We start from the raw sequence: 20,923 nt of genomic DNA on the forward strand, positions 1-20,923 counted from the left end.
TCTGCTATATTAAGTGAAATGTACATGCGAGAAATAAACAAACGTCGAGCTTTATTGTTGCAAGTTTTTCATGTTAAACAAAAATTCCTTCACTGCATTTTGTAATATAACGTAGATTAAGAGATCAGACTGCCCCGGACCATTTTCTAAAAATTTCTAAAAATTATTAATTCGAGCTGTGAAAGGTCCTAAGCATTGCCAATTATACAGTGTCTCCCACTGATATTCGGACACTCTTAAAAACACCATAACCTTTTCAATATTGAACTATGCGATTTGAACTTTTTTGGGAAGCTAAAGCAATTAGATTATTACAGGATGTGTGAAAAGGAATTTTTTCAAAAATTGCATTTGGTCGGAATTGTAGAGAAAATATTAAAAGTTGCATTTTACAACTTTTTTATATAGGCCTATATTGAAATTTTAAGAAATACGTTTTGTAGATCTGTGTAAATTATATGCACTATAGAAGTTTCATAGAAATCGGTTGATGCGGGAAAAAACGACAGGCATTGAAAGATGTAAGACTCCTTAGAATTACTGCAGTTGGAGGCCGAAAATCGTAAAAAAACTGCAATTTTTACCATCTTTAAACGTTTGTAGCTCATTACAACGTCGACCGATTTTGATGAAATTTTCAGAATATGTTTAATTGATACAGATCTACGAAACGTGTTTTCTAAATTTTCCATATAAGCCCACATAAAAAAGTTGAAAAATACAACTTTTAGCATTTTCTCTGCAATTCCGACAACTTGCAGTTTTTTTTTCACAAATTTTTGTCACGTTCTGTAGCAAACCAATTGTTCTAACTTCTCCAAAAATTTCAAGTCGTATATTCCAATATTAAAAAAAGTTATGGTGTTTTTAAGAGTGTCCGAATATTAGTGGGAGTCACTGTAGCTATAATACATTTTTAATAGTTTAAACTTATCTTCTAAACGCATAGTTTTTTAAAAAAATTTGTTTTTTAATATTGCATTGTCGCCCACTTCTGAGCTATGTTTAAAGTTTCAAGTCTCTAGCTCATCGGGAAGTGGTTTAAAATTCGATTACAAGATTTGACGCATACAACGTCACGGCAAGCTAATATAAGCGTGGTAAAATAAAAAAAAACCGTCTGTTATCCGAGGGTTAATCAGTGAAAAAAATATTACTATCATTGTATTACGCTTACAGAGTTGCATACCCAAAGGGGATCAATAACAGAAATACATACATATTTATCCGATTCTGTCCGGTGTCTGATTCGATATTCGAGTACAAGAGGTTAATGAAAGGTGCGCGATTAGGTCGAGTCGCAGGTAGCAGCCGTATTTGTGTAAGAACAAACGGCCGAAGGCATTTGATTGAAACGCGTGGTATTGCGTGTGCCGTGGCCGTAGGTATCGAAAAATCATCGAAGGCTGAAGAAGAAGGGACCAAAGAATGGTCGGGAAGGACGACGAGGTGGGGGAGCACGGTTCACTGTGCAGCGCGACGGTGGGGATGATCGCGGGCGAAGTAGTGGGGTACAGCGGGAAATAGAGCCGGTAGTGGCGGCAGTTGCGTCTCGAACAGCGCGCGTGTTGTTCCGTTTCGCTCTGTGTGTGTAGCATCACGCGACAGCAACTCGAGGCTTTTACGTACCGCGACCGAACCTCGTTTCTTTTTTTTTGTTTTGTGCCGCTCCGCTCCGCGCCGTGCCGCGCCACGCCGGGATTCGCGCCCACGCCACGCGGTGTCACGACGGAAACCGTAATAACGTGAGACGTCCTAGAAACGGGACAGTGGATTCGGTGGTGTTTTACAGTGTTACATTCGTTCTGTGTTCACGTTCGTTCAGTTCGCCAAGACCAGCTCTTCTTCTCGCGTAGGTTTTACCAAGGAGTTTAACTCGCTGGACCATTGGGAATTTTTTCTGTGTTCTTCAACCTGCTTCGCCCCAGAGAAATCCGCGTCGATTCCGATCGAGTACACACGGCACCGATCCGGTCCTACTGTCTTTGGTGAGTTCAGTGTTCGCCGGTTTTCTCTGATTGCTTCTCGAGTTCCTCCTCTCACGGACGACGCGACGCGACGACACTGGTGATCGAGGATTTTCTTTTTGTAAACGCGTCATCGAATCCGGTGGACGACCCCCGTCGAGTGTCAACGATCGAGGACTCTGATTGGCTCTCGGGCTATTCTATCACTGTCTCAAACTGTACGGACACTTTACTGTCTGTCAGCCAGCCGTTAAGAAATGTCGTGAATACGAACCGTTGTCTGTCGCAATTAAGAATGCTGCTGGCGTGTAAGAGTCGCGCGGCGTTTGGCACGAAGTGCAATAACGGTTGGTTTATTCTCGTTCGTACGTCTGGTGTGCTTCTTGTCATAAATAGTAAATACACGTGTGCACCGACGACGCGACGCGACGCGACGCGGACGTCGCTGCTCTGAGCGTCGCCCATCGCGCGCGTCACACACCACTCTGAAAATTAATACGCGTCCTTTCCTTCGAGCCTTTTGCACTCTCCTTCTCTGCATCCTTTCCGAGTTTGCTTAACAATCTCCAATCGAATTACCGAATATTTATCCGATCCAAATTTCGAAGTACATTTGTGGTTCTTTGGTAACGCGTGAACATCGTATTATGTACCCCTTTGTTGGTGTCGTTGGGTCTTCGATGACCCGTAACAGTTCAGAGTGTTGATCTTGTGATTAGGCAATTCGAAAATGTCGATTTATGTGACACATTCGAATATGAATTTTGTTTCAAATCCTATTGCGTTTGGATTTTATTTGTTAACACGTCATACCAATTGAGAGTTATTGTTGTGGAAAACGGTTTTCTTCGTTTCGATACAAATCAAGTATTTATGATTATTCATATTTCCAATGTGGAGAACATTTGATATAGTTAAAGGCAGATGCAATGAACATAGGGAGAAATATATTTGCTTTTTTATAGTGCATAGAATAAACAAATTACCTAGACACTGATTGAAGGAAGGGTTTAGAGATATTAAAAAGTGTTCTAATGCATTGTCGCGCCACGTAACACGCTTCACAAGTAGCCGTTACATGTTAACTTTTGTAAAAATAGCAAGATTAAATTTGTTTGAACTTTTTGCGGTTCATATTATCATATCTGCTCTACTAAATATATCTATTTAATCATTTACCACGATAGCATCTTTAGAATTTCAATAATTGTGAAATAAAAAATCTGGAACCATTCGACTGGTGGTGGTAGGTTTAGTGTTAAATTTTTTATGTAATTTTTACATAAATATAGACAGTTAATTTATTAACTATCTGGTAAAACGGCAAAAGAATTCATCATTTTATTAATACTTTTTTCGGACATTTTAATTTTAATATTGCAACTTGTTATACATATAGTGCATAAGTGTACACTCGCGTGGTGTTCTGTGACACGTGGTATTTTCGAAAAGGTTTTTAGCTGTCAGCCGACAACTATTGAACGATATGCAGGAGAGAATATCTAATGCATTTCAAAAGTGTCACACTAGAAATACTCGTGAATGTGCCAGCTGATATTCAGCCACGTATTAAAGTATGTATTGATGCAGGGTAACGTATTCGAGCATTTATAGACACATTATCAACGTTTGCTGCTCAACTGTTCGAAGTTTCTTTTCAAATAAAATGTTGCAATTATGTGCTCTACATCCTAAAAACAAAAATATCACGTGTCAGAATACCACACGAGGGTACACTGGTGTATGTGGCGCCAATAAAAATTGCTGTACCATTATTCAAAATATTGTTTACATTATTAAATATGTCGGTATCTAATCAATTGCTAAACATTTAGGTATTGTATGAGGTATTATACCAATTTCATATCCATAAAATTTAAAAAGTCACAGGGAATGGAAATATTGTAGGTCGGAAGAAATGTTTAATCTCCGAGTCTAAAGGGTTAATAATAATTCGCAATATTAAAATTAAAATATCTCCCAAAGCAATGGTTCTTCATGCATACACTTACAAAGAAAATAGAAGTACTGGAGAAGAAGTTTCGTATGAAAATTTTTTCAAATAACGAATAGATAGATAATTGCATTTGTGTAAACAGAGAAACTGTATTTTAATTTCAATCAATTCTATTGCCACAAAGCACGCAAATTGAAAGTTTCTCACTTTACTTCGTGCATTTAGTGAAGATTGTATTCGAACGTAATTTTGAATTGTTTCCGTTATGTTTGGATTGAAAATTGTAATGTACTAGACTGCGGATTTTATGCATTTATGATAAAAATAAAGGCAAATGTAAAATAGTAAAAACCATTTAATATAAAAATACTGTTGTCTCAGTTCCAACTCATTGAAATTATTGAGATGAGAAATAAATGTCGTATGTAGAGCTCGTGTGTCTTGAAATGAATGCAATTTTTATTTTGCATAAAAGTTCGCAATCTAGTACATAATTACATGTACAAGATGGTGAAAGAAAGTTTATTAAATACAGCTAGATAGTAATAATATTTGTTCAAAAATTAAGGTGTTCGGAGATGTCAATTTTTTGTTTCGGTTGGAATGTTGGAATGCGTGGTTTACTCGGTATTGGTGGTATCGTGCAGTATGAAAACAACGGGTTATCTTGCAATTTCTTGCTGTTCTCTCATTTCCACACGCATGTTTCTATTATCAGAGAACTGTGTATTCTTTCAAAGGTCCCCGGTCGTGTTCCAAGTATTTGATACAAACACGTTGTGATTATCCGACATAATTCAAGTTATTGATTGTCCTTCTTCTCATTCTCGTTGCGAGCGAATAATGTGTGCCGTATTCAAAAATTCGGAAAGATAGAAAAAGGCACTCTTTAAAACTTGTTTGTTTGAGTGCCTAATGAAAATTTAAACTGTGTATTTTATTCATTTTTCATTACTCGCCCGAACAAAAAAGGTTTTAGAAAGTGTCTTCGTTCATGTAATTCCTATCAATTGCAATTTTGTCAAGATCTCTTTTGCACGTCATTTAGTAAGTCGATGCTTCTAATGGCCAAAAAAACGTCGAATCGATTTCGTGCAATTTTCGAAAAGTTATTCCGATGTAATATTTATTCTCTTCGTTAAAATAAGCAGTTAAAGTTAAACAATAAGGAGTTTGAAGGTCATGTTCTGGTTATTATCATGCTATAACCCGTATTCTGTTTAACGAAACAATGAGATCATATTTAATTTAGTAGAATGAAACGGTAAAACGTGATAAAATGTACGTATGGAGAAATTTAATTAAAATTACGGCTTAGTTAGCTGAGGTTTTTTCTGTTTGATTACTCGAGCCTATTTAATTAAAGAACGTGCGAAGACGTTTGATCGTAATACCGGTTTTATAGTAACGATTATTTTGTTCAACGAAAACGATAAAAAAAAACGTGCCACCGTGAGTGGAATAGAGAAACCGCTCGTAAAATGAAAAAAAGATTATGGTTGACGGGCGAGAAGAGTCTTTTGGAAATCGCGGGTACGAAAAAGCTGTAGGTCAAGCTGAATTTTGCACAAGGATTTTCGCTCTTTCTGCGCACGCCAGTGATGCAGGTAGAGTGGGCCACGGTAGAATGAGCGTAATTGGTTTTACAACCTCATTCGTTATAGCATCTGTTCGTTCCAGCATATGCGGAAATACGTAGTGGATCGCAAAAGTATTCGAACGTTTTACCTTTGTGACTTTATTACGAAAATGTTTATTAACATGAAACGTACCTATCAAAGTAACATGTTGCATAAATTAATTTGTTTGAACTTTGCGCGGTTATTATTATAATATATGCTCTACTTTATTTGATATTTGATAAATCAGTGTTTCGCAACGTGGGGTCCACGCCCCACAGGGGGGTAATATGATTGTTAAGTGGGGCAACTCGGAAATGGACACGTCCAGAGATTAATTTGTAAATTAATCAAATATCGAAATTCTACCAAATGTCCAAGAAAACTATTGTTACCGTTTCCATCTTCATATATGTATAGCTAAATGTGGATTTAGTGCCACATGATTTGCTGCTAAAAAAATAAATCGGCTGGATATAACACGACAGGGAGACTTGAGAGTGAAGCTAACTAAATTACTACTAATAATTAAAATAATATACAAAAATCGTTCATTAAAATGATTTCGTACTTGATTTTTTAGTACTGTTTTTGTACTTTTAGAGAACTGTGTTTTCTCAACAATTTCCTAGTGATTTCTTTCTAAAACCTATCATGGAACAATTCAATGTTTGAATATTAAAAATTATGTATATGTTACATAGGGGGCATAAGAATTTTAGAAGGGCTTAGGTGGGGCATGGCAAAAAAAGGTTGGGAAACACTGTGTTAAATCATTTCTTATGAAAGCCAGAACCGGTCGTGGTAGGTTTAGTGTTAAACTAAAATATTTAAAACGACCTATTGTCTATAAGTAAACGAGGCGTCTCGTGGTGATATTATCAATGTTATAATTCATCGACAGATTTAGTGTTTACATAATATTTAATATATGCGCGCACCATCAGCGAGTCTCAAAAGCACTCTCAAGCGTTTATTGATAAACGGAGTGTTTGAAATGGAACTCTCCAACAAATATCACGGTCCGCAAATTCAATTTCGTGTGTTTAATTATCGAAGTGTAAAATCATGGACGCGAATAATTTGCAGTCGCACAAAGAAGTCGACCTTTTCAGTGAAAGTAAATATATGTATAACTTGATATAATATACAAACATCGAAAAATACAAAAACTCTTGCAAATACAGACGAAAGTTCGTAGCGTTTTCAAATTAAAATTCAAAGATGAAAGTAAGATAGTTATTCATAGGTTTATACAATAAGAATTTTAATTTAAAAACGAAACTTTCGTTCCAACTCGATATAAAACCGCGGCGTTTTCAAATTAAAATACAAAGATGAAATTAAGATATTTATTCATAGATTTATTCAATAATAAGTTGCCTCAAAAAATGGCGAAAGTAACAGAACAGAATAGCAAATATGTTGTTGAATAAATCTTCGAATATCTTAATTTTATCTTTGAATTTTAATTTAAAAACGAAACTTTCGTTCCAACTCGATAAAACCGCTGTTGTTCATGAAGTGAAAAACAATTCCAGAATGTCGACTTCAAACTTGTATCATCGCTAATATATTTAGAAACGATGTGTATGTAGTTACGTGACAGGACTGTGTCGACGGTTCTTGTGGGAAAACGATATTCATGATTGAGTGGCGGGGATATAACCTTACATAGGTATAGGTGTCAGTGATAATGCCTTTTTGATACAGGTTTTTCTTGAATCGACGCAGGTTTAATATGTTAGACGTATTAGTATATGTTGGAAGGTATGTGTCAAATATTTTCACGAGACACCGTATGTATTTCGGAGGGATTGTAAACTAACTTCCATACAATCATTTGAACAGGAAATCGAACTGAATACGAAATGAGAAAGATACGTGCAAAATATTGGGTCGAGTTATAAATAACTTCCGTCGTAGTATGAACTGTCAATAACAATGAAAAGAGTTAAGTAGACCGGCAATTATTAAGTCTGATAATAATTGTAAACATCGATAATTAACTATTAAATATTCTGGAGCTACATACATTTGAAAAATTAAAACAGGAATTATATAGATATAAAAGTAATTTCTTGAATTTACATACAGTATGTAAATTTGGAGAATATAAACAGTGTCTCTTCAATGAAAATAATAAAATTTCAGATATTGAGAAAGAGGGGATGAAAATAACGCAGTGGTCTGAAACAGTAAAATTCATTCTTCGTTTATAATTCTTAAAATTCAAGTCCAAGAAAATATATTTGTCATATCGTGGGGCTTTATGGTCTTCAAAGGGTTGTAAAGAGATCAGCTTTCACGCGTTGCTCAAAAATAGTTGCACAGAGGATCCTAGGATAATATTTCACCTAGTTATGTATCACACTTTAAATCTATAAATTAATACTTCCATTTATGTCGTCGCATTCTAAAGAAATACAGCACCGATAGAAAGAAATGAATCATTTCACAATGATTACAAATGGGTAAATTTCCACCCTGAGGGGCGTACGAGGGTTAGCAGATTCGCATGCGGCAGTTAGAACGGTCGATAGCATATCTCGCAACATCTTTGTCGGTCGTACTATTCTGACTTTGTTTGTGATTGATAAAAATCGTTCGGTAGAGTTTGTACGGCTGTACGCGCTCTCGCGGCATTTAATGAGGCAAATTCTTTCGGAGCGTTTCCACAGTGACACATCGTACGAGAAGAAAATGAAAAATAAAGCGCGCATGGTCGAGCATGTGCGTATATGCGCGACGGAAATTTAGAAAGTTGCGGCGAGTTGTGTATGTATACATGGTGACCGGCGGCGGCTACCCGGCCATTTTGTACGCTCGGGAACCGGTTTCGAGGTTTGCGCTCGAGGGGACCCACGACTCGAACGTAACGACGCATGGTGGCCGACCATGGCAAGCTTGTCACAGGGCGTCTCTATTACTCCGAAAGAAAACGTCCCAAATATTATTGCCGATTATCATTCGCGTCGCGACGCGTCACATCTCTTAACACGCATTGCGGAGCACGGCCGCCGCGCCGTCGTCGAGTATCACAGTCGTAGGGGAAGTTCCCCTAACGTCAGACGACACCTAATGCCGCAGACGGTAGCCATATCTTTAAACATTTTAAACCTTACCAACTTGTTGCATCGTGTAAGTTGTAGAGGAACAGTAATCACGTTTTATCACCGCCCTGTAGCCTGTGGACAGGTTGATTGTTGTGACTGACAAGAATCTGGTGCATCATACATAAACTGTTATGTCTACATTCATTTTTGTGCCCAGAAGACGAGTGAATTGTGTTATCGCATTCTTTTAACCCCTTTCGTCCCCAAAAATTGTCGTAGAAGAGAAAAGAATAGTTTTTCTATGGCTATTTTAATGCTTATCTCAACAAATTTTATTTCATTTAAAGTGAAATTTTATTTCATTCATATTTATTAGGCTTTGTTTAAAATCGTCATGACAATCGTAACTTGATAAAATACGGCAAGGGGTTAATAAAAAATGTTTGGCCCTATCGTGGGACAGTTCAAATCGCAGACTTGTGTGTTCCTTTTTGCAGTACCACTTATTTGGGCTTCAGTAAATATACCCATCATGTTAAAATATAATATGCAACATGAATAATAAGAAAAAAGGTTATAGAATATTTTGAAAAATAAACCTCAGATTGTTAGAACGCTAGAACCGAGGCAGACGGGCCAGAGGACAATCTACGTAGTTTCTATATGTAGAAAGTAACGAAGAAGATTGGATCCAATGTTCGATATCCGAGAATGTTTCGACCACTGTATTTGCGATCGTGGCAAATTATTATCAGTAGACTGCGGATCTTTGTGCAAAATAGAAATGTTCTTTGTCGATTGTGTGAAATAGGAGCGAAATACAGTGTACAGTTCAAAATAATTCAATTTTTATGTGTATTGACACTGCATGATTTCTCAAAATCGTATAACTAGAGTATAACGCGTTAATTGAAGATAATTATTACGGAAAGTTTGCTTATTTTTCGCTCTCGACTTTGGTTCCTAATATTGTTAAGTGATAAATAACACGCAATGAACAAAATTAATTGTTCTACTTCTTCATTTGTTTAAGTTAAACGTTAATCTAAGATAATTGTTACAGAAAGATTGATTATTTTTTACTTCGCTATTCCTAATATTGTTAATTCATAAATAACTTTCAATGAAAAAATGAAGTATTCTAGTTTTCCATTTATTTGAGCAAACTGTTAATTTAAATCAATTATTAAAGAAAGGTTGATTATTTTTTTCATTTCACTTCGGTTCCTAATATTGTTTATGTATAAATAACGTGTAAAAAATTTAGTATTCTATTTTTTAATTAATTTAAGCAAAAGTTTGTGTCCTATGAGAACTTTCCTTACTTTCCTTACTTTACGATGTCATGATACTGTAGTACGCTGAATGAGCCTTCTTTCAAAGGGATTCGTGCCGCTCGTCACTAGACAGTTTCCCACTGCAGCGGCAAGAATCATTGAGGCAACGAACGCTCTGCTGATCGCGTTACATATCGCGGTGACAAATGCCAGCGAACGGTCTTATCCGAGAAAGTTGGACAGTTTTCACGTGGGTGTTGATAAATTCGAATGGATATTAATTGCGTGCGATATGGAACGTAATGAAAGAGCGGCGTGCACGATGTTTGAGCGAAAGGAATGTTACAGCACTTTAATGGGAATTACTTCATCACCGAATTAAACAGTCGCGTGTTACGATAATTGCTTTAAACGAATTGCATAGATTGTCAATAATCGTTACCCGTTTCATGATGGTACACTTGTTGCATTTTTTGTTCAGCATGCGAAGCATATAATGAAAAAGAATGAAAAAGAACAATTAGATTGTAAAGCTGTCGACAGCAATAGAATTCTGTTAAATTATTTTTTTAAACACACTGGGTATAGATATCGAGGTACGTCAAATTGAAACGGTGCATATTTTGCAATTTAATGTCGTTAATTTTCGACACTCGCGATTATGTTGGCGAAGAAAATGATAATTCATGCGGAATATTTTTCGGTGTAAAAAATGCAAGCAACTTGCCCCATGTCTTAAAATGACGTCTTAGAGACGTCAAGCTTCATTATTTTTAATAGCAACCTAACTTCACATTGATTTGTAGCTATGCAAATTATTTTATTTTCCATCAATGGAAAGTTATTTAGAGATTTTTAGATTTTTAATGAAATCGTATGGCCAGCGGCTAATAACATTTCACATATTTCTGAGAGAAATTCCAGAGTTCATTTATATTAAATTCAAATTATACAATGGTTACTATATTTTCACCTAACCTAATTTTATAAATACACAGAGACCAGAGGAATTTCGAATTGCAACAACACTGTTCTGCATGGTCGAATATTTTGAAACTTGCATATAAATTATACAATCGGTGTTTATACGTAATTCCTTTGCCATAAATACATATCCCATATTCCACGCGTAATAATTATACTGTCAACTGTCGAAATTATTGATTTATCGGATTGACAAGAAAGTAATTTCGGTATTTTAAGGTGAAATAAAACCGAATTTCTTTATTCAAGCGATGAACTTTCATCAATAAGATATTTTCTTATGTATTTTCTTTTGCTTGAATAAAAAAATTGAGTTCTATTTCACCTGAAAATACCGAGATTACTTTCTTCATAAAGTGAATATTTCTTTAAGATTTTGTGCAACAAGTAAAATAATGAATAATTTTGTGAATAAGCACACTATAGCGACCCCGCAGTATGTAGTCTTAAAATAAGAAGTTCGGAATTGGTCAGTTTCGGATGTTTGGTAATTTTTTAGTTTGCATTACTCTCTTGAGAATTTACTTTGATGTTCGAGGATTCGATCAAACATTAATCTCGCGGGCCGCTGTATTTTTACAGTTCGATCACGATTTTCCTTTGTTTTATTACTGTGACACTTCGAAGCGAAATTTCATTGAAATTCGAGAGCTTCGGCGGAACCCAATCGGAGTTCAGTGACTGCCAGTCTCTGTCGCGTGATTCAGAGTTGTCCGTAGGAAATGTGTATCGATCGCTACCATGACGCCTATTGCTGGTAGTAGTACCTATTGTTCATAATAAGCGAATTATTTTCTTTTGTAATAGCTGGAGTGATGCGAAGGTCGATGCGCGCACGACTCCCTGAGAGCTGCTTATTGAAATTTAACAAGGCTCGTTTCGCCGTGCTCGACGAACGTTTTTAACTCTGTTATGCAATATTCTTTCTTCAAGATTTACATCCAATCGATAGTTTCTGTCTGCATCAAACTTTCTTCACGGACTGCTCTAAAACGATCATCAATTTAACAAGTTTAATTATGTTAATATTTCCGAAAGAAACTAATTATTAACTTCTTCTCGGCAGATCTTTTCGGTTGACTAATTTTTCGACAGTTAGGAATTAAAATTGATTTTTTATTGTAAGGGACTGTCGTAAAGGTTGGGGCACCGTATAAATTGTAGGGTGATTCGGGTTCGGGGAAATTCGTGACACACGAAAACAACGACACCGAAAAAGACAACATACAAAAAATCAAAACTGTCAGCCTCAAAACGAGCGAAGCGGGAACTGTCATTTTCAAATGATTCCTCGGATTCATCTATACTTCAGGAAATATAGATTTTTGTATTGCCTGTATGAAGAACATGCGAAAGAAGTTTAAGCGCTCGAATTTTATTTATATTTCAAGCCGGTTATTATTGAGTGAACAACGTTTTTTTGTATGAAATCTAAAAATACTCGATAATTTTTAGAGTATGTAGGGTGCCCAACTTATACGACAACATTGTTTTTGCTGAAAACATTGTCTTCAGAAACCTCCATCATTATATTTTCTGCAGCGAAAATTATAGCTGGCAACTATACCTTTCCAGCGATATAATTTTTTTTTTCCATAATCCTTACCCTATGAAATTTTCTAGCTAAAAAACGAAACGTGTCCCAATCTTTACTACAGTCCCTTAGTCGTTACAAATAATATTTTCAATTAATAGTTTCATGCGTGGAACGAGAAGCTGACATTGAGGAATGCAACTGAACAAATCTTAAGTCAATGTTTGCGTTACTAACGCTGCATGGGGTGGTATTGCGCTGCACATGTATCTCAACGTCTCGAGTTTTTCTCCAACGTCCCTCGGAAGGGGGCTTACGCGATTTTAATTATTAAATTCAATGGGTTCAATTAAATGGCCATCAACACGAAAGGAAAAGTTTGATCTTGAATTGATCAAACTGGAGAAACCTACTACAGGATATTTCAGTGTGAACAAATACAAGTTTATCATAAAGCAAGTTTTATTTTCGACTCGAGTGTAGAGAACGTCTTCAACTTCACCTTGGAAGACGGTGAATATCGGTAGAAGTAGATAGGCTCTTTATCAAGATGGGCGAAGTATGTCACGTTTGTTAAATAAATACGTAGCGTAACCTTTCGCGTGATACAGGAACTTTCATCAAGCATTTATGAGCCCTTTCGCTCGGAGAAAATGCAAAAACACGTATTTATGAAAAATGCATATAATAATACACAGCCATTCGAGAGCCGTTCAGGAAGAGAGAAAGTAGTGATATATTGCCCATCTCGATGCTTATAGACGTAGATAAATATACGAGGTTAATATGCAGATCTCCCGAATGTTTTTCCAGCTAGATCGAACGGATTTATATATGTATCATTATTATTTTCCACCGAATTATGTCAGTTATAATTACGAAACGTTCCCGCGTCATTTACGTGTCATTACATCACACATATTAACCGACGTGAAAATTAGCTGCGACGGTAACACACATTGTATTTTACGTGGAAAAGAAATTGGAAGAAAAATGTTACCTCGTTGAAAAGGTCGATTTACATAAATAATAAATACGAGGTAGTGGCTCGTATAATTTTCTTAATTGACACATCGGACCATCATTTTCTCGATAATCCGAAGAATAAACAAGGTCGCGGATTTGGTTCGATTGTATTGCATTGTACGAACTGAATTTCCATTGAACTTTTTCCACTGACGGTATCCATGCATAATGTATGCCTGTGATTATTCAGGATCCTAACATGCCTGACAATCTTAGCGGTGAAGTGCAAAGTTGGCGTTATTCCATTCTGGTCATTTGTCACGAGCAAGAGTTGATACCAGTAGCGCGAATAGACGATTCATGTAAATCCGGGGAACCGAGCGGTTTTCATATTATTCTAATTGGCAAACTTTGAGTTCCGCTGGAAATTTATGAACCCCTCTTCTTGCCTTACCGCATACGTGCGCGGTAACCTATGTACAATGATGATTCATTGGTCAGCTTCTTCTCACGTAGTCGCATTAATTGGACACGATCTATTAAATATTAAAAGTAACGGTACAGAGCTTTTCGACCGCTAACTCTTCCGCGAAATGCATCAAGCGATTGTTCTGCTTGCTCTAGAATCGTTGATAAGGTCAATCATCTCTTCGCCTGGCATGCAAGAATTTTGTTATTTTCGTTGGAGCTTCTAATTTCATAGTACACTGCTAAACTTCAAATGCAAAATAAACGTTTATTCGCAGTGTTTGCTCACTAACTTTATCTGTATTATCACAATCTTCTGTCAATAAGCCTGATAAGTAGACAACGGATCTTTATGGAAAATGAGAATTTTCCATCTGTATTGCAACGAACTGGAGTGAAACAGAAATTTATTTTCTATCTTGATATGTTTATTATGTTACATATAATGTAACAGTATTTTAAAATTCTTCTAATGTTTTTACTGTTTCAAATTACACCTACTCATTTTTGTCATAAATGCATAAAATCCGCTGTCTACTGATGAGGAAGCTGTAACTTAAATTTAAATTGAGGAGGATTTCAAATTTAAATTATTGGGTTGGCAAGAAAGTAATTTCGGTATTTTAAAGTGGAATAAAACCGAATTTCTCTTTATTCAAACGATTAACTTTTAATCAATAAAATATTTTCTTATTTATTCTTTTTTGCAAAAGATCATCGAACAAAAGGGAAAACATCTTATTCATTAAAGTTGAATAAAAAATTTTGGGCTCTATTTCACCTTAAAATACCGAAACTACTTTCTTGCCAACCCAATAATTTTAGAAGTATTGGAAAATCTAATCTAAAGGAATTTTTATAATAAATTTAATCATAGAGAAATTCTAATAATAAATTAATTATCAAACATAATTTGTGTATATGTATATTAAGATAGGAAATAAATTTCTATTTCACTCCACCTTGTAGCTTGGTAATAGGGAGACGTGGTCACAAGTAGGGATAGTTACCTAGCTTTCTTAAGCTAATGGCTCTTTTTTTACCGAATTATACCGTGACTAGACCATTCATCAGCCGGATATCCACGGCTTAGAAGATAATGCAGTAACCGCGCCGGTCTATCGTAAAGATAATCTTTATTAATTTCTCGGATTGCGCATTAGTGGGTACGTTTGTACGTGGGTATACATATACTGAAAGGTAGGTAAGCATCGCGTTGCTCTTCTCCAGTCATTAATGTCATCGGCTACAGCTGATACCGACAACACAAGTAGACTATTCATGCTAAAGTTGAGAATCATGTAGGTAGGCTCGCGGAAGAGAAAGTGCCGGGTTCGGTTCTTACGTTCATATATAACGTCGACGTCGAAGAACACCGACATTCGCCAGATACGTCGTAGCTACATGCTTTTCCTGTTCTCGATTCAGGTCCGTCTAGACAAAACATTCTTCCTGCCCCCTGCCCTGCTCTCCCATTCTCTTTTATTTTTCTTCTCGTGGCTCGATGAACGTCGATGCAAGGGGCCAAAGAGAAGAGAAGTCGCGGATATTCGGAATCGTGCCAAGTAGATATTTATACGATAACGAGGATCACTGCGAATGGTCCAAATGCGAGGGAACAGTTCTTTCACGGCTGTGTAGCCTGAATCTTGCACGGGGGGGAACGAAACTGATACCTTAACGAGATGTCGTTATCCCTCTTGCTCCATATTTTCACCCTTCAACGGCTGCCTTTTGTTCACCATTCACACCTTTCCCCCGCTTTGTCACTCGCTCCCTTTTGTGCCAATATGTATTACTAATTCGGAAATTCTGGAACCAGTGTTCCACATTACCACCTCGACGGCGAAACCTGAATGAATCGTGTTCACCATCGGGTGAAACGCCTCACATTTTCGGTGAATAAGGACCACGTATTGAAAGATGCTTCGACATTTCTCTACGCGTTGTTAAGGATTATATCGTATGTAATTTCTTGGTGCCGATGTGTTGATTGGTGGGATCGTTTCTTTGTGTGATTAACTCGTTCTTCGTTTAATGGTTGGATGATACGAAGCTTCCTCTATGCCTGTCTATAGGGTGACCCAACGTTTTACCAACCGTTGCTAGCACGTTCTGCTGGTAACGTAGCTTATCTTATTTATTTTTTTAACGAAATATTTCTAAATATTATTACATGAATGTAACGTAAAAATTCATTGCTGGAGTTTCTGTATTGGAGGTCTAGTATTCTGATTTGGATTATAGGAATTCAAAATTTAAATAATCACGAGGATAATCAATGATGTGATATTATTCACTGATAGTAAATACCTACATGTGTGAGGTGACTATACTATCAAAAATAAGTGTAACTCGATTCGTTTTTCATACAAGAAAACAGTATTTTAGCGAAACAATCTTATAAAAAGTATATCTTACAAAAAAGTAACGTTATTGTTATTCTTGGTTCAAAATTAGAATTAGAATTGGCCATTTTATCAGACTATATCATTTAATATAATGATATAAGATAAATTCCATCTTGTATTGAATTTTTTTGTGCTTCTTCGAAAAGGTAGCTTCTAGAATATTGTACATAATTTAATAAAACATTAGCACGAGGTTGTTCTTCTAATATGTCAGTAGCGCAGTTAATAAAACACTTTGTAAACTTACATTAAAAATAACTGAATGATCACGAAACATGCGAAATATGCAAAAAGTGTTCATAGTTTCGAGTACAAAGGGTTAAGAACAATCTGAACAGTATGGTTGATATATAAATGTGAAAAAGTTGAATTATAGTGCACTCATAATACAGTTTGCATTACTGTTTGGCAGTTTGATTCTGAAAAAAATGGCGGATGAAGCGAATTTTCACGGAGAAAAGTGTTCGATGTTTTTAGAGACGCTTCGACGGGTAGCATTTTCAATGGGAAACTTCCCTTCAGTTTTCCACAGGAAACTGCCTCTGGTAAAAATGAATGATACTAAAAGTAGAGGTGTCAAGCTTCAAAATGAGATCAATAAGTTTATTGTACGATTATCACAGTTCAACACTAAACCTACCACGAGAGGTCACAGATGACTCATTTTAGATTTTTTATTTGGGAATAAATTCATGGGAATTTATTGAATATATTTTTTGACTCCAGTATATATTATAGTAAAAATCGCACAAAATATAAATAAACTTAATCTCGTTATTCTATATAAATCCTATACACATCACTGTTGATGGTCGGTAGGTTTAGTGTTAAATTTCGACGGTTTTTCAAAAATCGGAAATCTAGCGTTCAAATACTTTTTGTATACACTGTGTCTTTGGCAGAGACATAGCCCGACGCTGCGTCTCATTTGTCCTTCGTTTCTCATCAGGTTGGAAGCCATTTGGTAGTATTCTCAAAAATTCGAATATCTGTCCTCGTAAGAAAAGAAGGTTTTTCATTTCCTTTGATACATGGGCACGCAGAGACTTGTGTGTCGTTCTCTCGTCGACTACAATTTCCATTATGGAGTGTCCGTCTTTCTCGCTCGCTCTTTGATGGCGGATAAGCAAGCAAGCAAGCAAAGAAAGGGTGGAAGGAAGGAATGAACGAACGAATGAAGGAACGAGTGAACGAACGAACGAACGAACGAACGAACCAACGAACGAGTACGGGTTTGTACTAGCAGCTCTGTCATCGGTTGCCAGAACGGTCGAGCGTGAAGGTAGAAGAACGGGGCGGGAAGAGGCCATTACCCACAGAGAATAAGAAACGGGCAGCGTGGGCCAGGGTACACTCGACCCGAGAAATCCTCATACACGTCCTATTACTGTCGAGTGGACCGAACAGCTTTATATTTCCCCCTCTCGCTGCTCTTCTGGCTGCGTTATTGCGTAATTTACACGTGTATGAATACGCAAAATGATCAGTTAAACACACGAGCAGAACCGGGCGCCCGTCGCCTCCGAATGTCAGCCGAAACGTTCCCGCTGCTTCCAACGCTTGAATAATTGTATACGACGGGAATCGAGTAAGAGCAACGAAATTGGGCGAAGTTCTAAACATGAGAGATGCACTGTTAGGACGGAAATTGGGCCAATTCATTTGTGTATCAGGGAGAACAGAAAGCCCTACGGTTTCTGCTTCTAGGAGGAAATTTGGTGAAATGGATCTAAGGGGATGCCAAGGTTTCCTATATCTAAAACGTTTCCCATTGGTAGACATTTTTTACTTGGTTGATTGCTGGATATGATACGGGATGTCCCAAAAATTTTCAAGTACATTTTCGTAAAGGGAAAAGTTATTTTAAACGAACCGGGGAATCTCTTCCAAGGAAGTAAAATATTTTTGGGAAATCCTGTATATTAAAATGGAGACTTGGATACGTGTTCCAGAATTTTTTTTTTTTAGATTTCTCGGAAGCTTAAAACAGTACAAAAGAGTAGTCCTAGAAATAAACGACCCAGTATGTAGACGACATCGATAAAAATAAGGCTGCAGACGGAGGGTTAAAGGAGAATCAATAAAAAAGGATATAAAATGAAATGAAATTCAATTCAGTTTCCAGCAATATACTCGAACGTAATTAAATATGGTTTTACAAGTTTAATACTGTAGAAAGATTCGTGCATTCGAGAATGCTTGATTTTTTGCAAAGTCAGATTACAAAGGATTGAGAAAGTGTTTGAATCAATTCGCTGGTTCAAATGTGACACGGGCATTTTTAGACAGGAAAAGTTATTTTTAACTTTAACGGATACCGTGTGCTGCAAAGCGACAAGGTACGCGACATTAAATAGTAAAATTATGGTAGAGTTTCAGGAGTTTCAACAACCAACAAGCAACCAACAACATCATCGCGCTTTAGGATATCAAGTATCCGAAACGTGTCCCGAATCTCTTGCAGGAAATCTTATCCATCCGTGGGGCGCGCTACTTTTGCCTCGATATCTCTCCCTTAATTATCCGGCGTGAAAACTCGGCCGTGGCACGCCGCGGTAATCCTAATCTCGACATCTCGATCGCGACTACGCCCACGAGAGTTACACACTCGAAACCAGAATCTTTCGTATATGTACTATCGATAGCACCGGGCGAGTTCCGGGGTTTCGGTAACACGCTTTCGGCGTTCGAATTTTCCACGCAACGCGGCGCGGGAGGATAGCGCAATGCAACGGAACGGGGATCAGCGCAACGCTCTTATTCCAGGTTATTACCTGCCGTTGCGAGTGCTGTTAAAGTTCTTTCAATTACCGTTTTTCTTACTCCTTTTATTTCGATCGACTTCCGCCGAGAACATTTTAGCAGGTTCAATCCGATGGTGGAGTTGCAACACTGCAAAATACAGTTTCCTTTCGACGATCCTCTACTTCTCTATCCCCACTTTCGGACCCATGAACTCTCCAAATTTTTTTGTATGAATCTGGGGTACATGTACCTATTACTGCGGGTGTTAAAATACGTAAAAAAGGAATATATTGCCCTGAATAAAGTACAATTCAATGAGAATGTATTCCCTTTGGCGAGGCAAACGAAATTGTCGATGATTCTCATATTTTTATAATCTCCGGATTTGAAAAAAACCTTCTTCTATCTCTCTCTACAATATTACTGTGAAGAGATAGCAGTACACCTTTCATTCAAAGTCTGATAAATCGGCTATAGATAATCGTACATCGGGTTTCAAAGACTCTTTGTAGAGAGGAGGCTTCTATCTTCGAATCTGTTGTGAATTCAGTCGGGAGAAAAATTTGTCAATGCTTCTACAGAGGCCTGAACACATACCGTATTTTCGACGGAAACATACCTTCAGTTTTCTGTCCACTGTGTCGTGAAAAAAACCTTGGAAGAAAATAATTAAAATATTGTGAAAGCACAGATTGCAAGCTTTAAAACCAATCCGAACTTATTGTTGTACGAATTTTTTTAAACAATGTTATCACTAGACTGTGGATTTCTATGCAAAATCAAAATTGCCCATATCGATAACAATGAACAGGAGCCAATCAGAAATGTCTTTCTTCATATCCTGCTATAAAGTGCACCTATTCATTCTTCCTATAAATGCATGAAGAATCCATAGACTCGTGGTGATATTCAAAAATTAAACAATTTTTACGATATTATTTGTATTCAATGAATTGCTAAAGGTTGGTACGCGTAGGTGAATGCAGTCAATTTCACTTTATCTCGATTCGAAAGTTAGAGCAGCTTTGATTGAAAAAGCTTAAATATTCCATCAGCAACTGTCCATTACAGTTTAACCAAATCAATTTCTAACACGTAGAAGAAAAAAGATAATTATAGACATTAGGTAACGTTTGGTCACATACAAGACGATGTGGAAGTAATTACACATGTCGCAGACGTACGCAATGCCTCCGTCCCCGTTAACACTTCTGACATGCAACAGCACAATCCACACATTAACATAATGACTGAAACGATTAACACGATTGAAACGATTAAGTGACGCGAATAATTACAAATTCTGAAGTGGCGATCAACGTGTTAATGTAGGGTGTCGCAAAAATGTTGTCGGTACTTCCTGGGGGTATTCGAAACAACTTTTTCCTTTGCGAAAATGTTTCCCGCGGCTTCGTTAAGGAGTTATTAACGAAAAACACGGACCAATCAGAGCGCGGCTACAGCAGACGGACTCCGGCTCGACCAATGCCCGTCTGCGGTAAACACGATCTGATTGGTTCGTGCTTTTTAAACGACCCTGGTTGCCCACGGAGGGTTGAAAGGCGTTAAGAATTTGTGCACTCTCGTTTATTTCATCCATGACACGTTGGTCGCCTTAGCCGTAGGATCTGTTTGCGTTTATCTTTCGGAGAGTTCATCTAGAAAGTAAGACTCTTATTCCAGACCATAGTTCGCTATTCTGTATCATAATATTCCAGTGAAATTGGCCATCTCTCCGAGTCCTCGTAAATCTTACTATTTTATCTTCTCTTGGCTTTTTCTTCGCTGATTGTCCTTTTTCATGCTCTTTTAATGTTAACGACTGTATGCTTACTGGTGTAGGTGCTTCAAGTATACAAGGCGAGCCACGTAAATGGAACAAGTCATATCTATTCCTTGGTTGTTGATGTATAAAGGATGATAGAGGAGAAAGTTGCAC

The 20,923-nt window shown here is 37.0% G+C and overlaps 1 protein-coding gene across 3 annotated transcripts in view; it reads left to right on the forward strand.

The window, feature by feature from the left end:
* The first annotated feature begins 1,516 nt into the window (after nucleotides 1-1,516).
* Nucleotides 1,517-20,923, forward strand: part of LOC143219076 (semaphorin-1A) — a 649,895-nt gene continuing 630,488 nt past the window's right edge. For 2 of the 3 annotated variants that reach the window (XM_076444869.1, XM_076444871.1), the window contains exon 1: nucleotides 1,517-1,988. The gene's annotated coding sequence lies outside the window, so the exon portion shown is untranslated. The remainder of the gene's footprint in view (nucleotides 1,989-20,923) is intronic. The other variant, XM_076444870.1, reaches the window with a different exon arrangement.

Source organism: Lasioglossum baleicum, unplaced genomic scaffold (genome assembly GCF_051020765.1).
Source record: "Lasioglossum baleicum unplaced genomic scaffold, iyLasBale1 scaffold0021, whole genome shotgun sequence".
NCBI classification, from domain to species: Eukaryota; Metazoa; Arthropoda; class Insecta; order Hymenoptera; family Halictidae; genus Lasioglossum; species Lasioglossum baleicum.